Here is a 3168-nt window from a genome sequence, read left to right on the forward strand (position 1 = left end):
GGTTAGAATTAGTGTCAGTTCCCTCTGAAAGGTTTCTAGATAGGGGGAGAAAACAAATTTATCTATCATTTTAGAACAATAGCTGAATGTCTCCCTTAGCTACAGGTGGGCACTACAGTATTGGAGACCCAAGATTTGAAGTCTTACATCTGAGCAGGCTGGTTCTGACTTTAAAGACTCATCTCTACTGGCTAGCTTTCACAGTGCTTGAAGGTGCTACGCAAGCTGCCTAAAGAGAAAATTTAGCATGAACTTTACCCACCTGTGAATCCTGTAAGCTACAAAAACTGGTCCGGCAGGATATGCCCATCCATGCAAGAGTGGCACAGATATTATAGAAGTAACCAACTACTTTCTACTTGGATGTAAGGTCTGCTTCATAATATGGAGCCCATACCTGACACTGGTATCAGGCTTAGGAACCTGAGGCTAGACATCCCACAGGCTATGGGAGAAAGTCTAATACAGCTATTTTGTTAAACAGATATAGTATTAAAGTGATTTGTAATGAATTACTGTTATACTCACAGGTTAATGCATCTCTCAACTCTGACTAGAGAAGCTTCCTTATGCAGCAGATGGTGATTAACACAGAACCACAATTGGCCAACGTGCAGAGAATAAGAGGCTGCAGATTGCTTATTCCTGAATAGGACACCTATATCAAACTTCTGTCTCCCGAGAATCAGGGATCATTTCAGAAGAGGGAGCAGAAAGATTGTAAGAGCCAAAGGTGGTGGATGACCACAAGAAAACGGTTTCTATGATAGCCGGTCATAGCATATGAACTCACAGCATGGACAAAATCCCAGCCTAGACATGGGGAAGTGTGTAGGTAACCCCAACTCTACTGGATGCTGGGAAGAGGAGATTCAGTCTCATTTAAGGGTGAGATCTTAGTAAGTTGACCAGGCTCCATTTTGGTACACAAACCTGACTCTATAGGCCTTAATACATAATATATGTTATAGATATAATATATATCTGTGTAATATATATATAGATATATATATATATTTATACTAGAGTGCAGAAATTTGGTGGGGGGGGTAGTTAGGGCATGCAGATACAGGAAACAAATATGACCAAAATATATTGTATGACATTTAAAAAATTCAATTAAAAATTAATAAGATGGAAAAAAAACCCTCTCAGTTACTGAGTTAATCAAAAGGGATATTATCCCACTGCTCTGACTAACAGGTGCACCTTTTCAGGCTTTCCCCTATAGAAGAAATTGAAAATTGTTTTACAAACCAACTGCCCAAATAGAAGTTGGGTGTGAAGGTGCATGCTTGCAATGACAGCACTCAGGAGGCTAAGGCAGGAGGATATTAAGCTCCAAGCCAGCCTAGGCTATATGGAGACACTGTCTCATAACAAACAAACAAAGCAAATCTCTTTATGAACTGTGTATAGGGAAAAGCAGCCTCTCAGAGAACAGAAACAAAACAAGAATGGCTACTGTGAGCCTTTCTGTTCAACCCTGCATTGGTGGTCCCTGCAAATGCAATTACACAAGAGAAAGAAAAGACAAAACTGTTATTTGTACATGATACAATTATATATGTAGGAAGTTTGACATAATTTGCAGATAAATTCTTGGAATTTGGCAAGGTTGTTGAACAGAAAAATATATTAAAAATTTTATTTCTGTCAGGTGTGGTAGCACATGTCTTTATTCCCAGCACTCAGGAGGCAGAGGCAGTGGGATCTCTGTGAGACTGAGGCCAGCCTAGTTTATATAGCAAGCTCCAGACTACCTGGGGGTCACAGGAAGACCCTGTTTCAAAAAAAGAAAAAATAATTTATTTTCATATGCCAGTGACAAGCAAATAACAGAGAAACTATCAAGCACAGCATCAGAAATACAAAGAAATAAGACAAAAAAACTATCCAGACCCAGGGATGCATGCCTTTACTCCTAGCTACTCAGCAGGAGATCACTGGAGCCCAGGGGTTCCAGCCTATCTGGATAACACAGAGTCACTGTCTCAAACAAGATTAATTTAACAAAGTAACATGGGGAACTTCTATGAAGAAAATAATACAAATTTTAATTAAAAAATAAGAACCTAACATTAAGATGCATTAACATTAATTAAAATTAATTCATGAGAAAATGCATTATGAAGAGGAGTGTGCTCGCACACCACATGTAATCCCAATCAAATCCTCAGACTTTTTAAATTGAGTTTAATGTGCTAATTTGTACAAAACTGCAAAGGAATTATGACAAAATCCTGAAGAACACCATTGAAAATGACCAAAAAAAAAATCAAGACTTTAAAAGCTTTGTTATTAATGTAAGACAAACAGGTCAATAGCATAAAGCACAGAAAATAAGCACATGTAAATGTGGCCATCTAATGCATGACAAAATGGCATTGTTAATAAACATGAATTTTAAGAAAAATTATTCCATTTATTTATTTGTGTGGGGGTATGCACGTGACACGGCATGCCTATGAAGGTCAGAGGTCAACTTTTGAGAGTCAGTTCTCTCCTCCCACCATGTGGGCTCTGGAGACTGAGCTCATATTGTGAGGGTCAGCAGCCTGACACTCACTGGTCCCTAAACTGAATTTTCAAGAACTGGAGGGAAAAATAAAAGCACCTAGATACCCACCTCACCCCAATATTTAAAATTCAAATTATGCAGAAGACAAAACTGTACAGATTTTAGAACATAGTACAGAAGATATTAATGAGCTCAGGAGAGGGAAGTTATTTTTAAATAAGACACAAAATACCAACAGAGAGAAAAAACCAATACACTCTACTAGAAGCAGAGACCAACATGGATTGTGAAGACATTCAAAATACTTATAACCAAAGGATTAGTATTCACATAATATATAAAAAAATCATTGTTTAAAAAAGACAATCCAATTTTTAAAAATGGACATGATTGAAGGAAACCCAATCCAAAAGATGAGTAAATCTGTGGAAAGATTAACTTCATAGAAATATAAATTAGGGCCAGGCATGGTGGTGCATGCCTTTAATCCCAGCACTCAGGAGGCAGAGGCAGGCGGATCTCTGTGAGTTCAAGGCCAGCCTGGTCTACATAGTAAGTTCCAGGACAGCTGGGGCTACAGGGAGACCCTGTCTCAAAAAGTCCAAAAGAAAAAAAAAAAAAAAGAAAGAAAAGAAATATAAATTAGG

Source organism: Nannospalax galili, unplaced genomic scaffold, assembly GCF_000622305.1.
Source record: "Nannospalax galili isolate Female #2095 unplaced genomic scaffold, S.galili_v1.0 scaffold128, whole genome shotgun sequence".
Classification (NCBI taxonomy): domain Eukaryota; kingdom Metazoa; phylum Chordata; class Mammalia; order Rodentia; family Spalacidae; genus Nannospalax; species Nannospalax galili.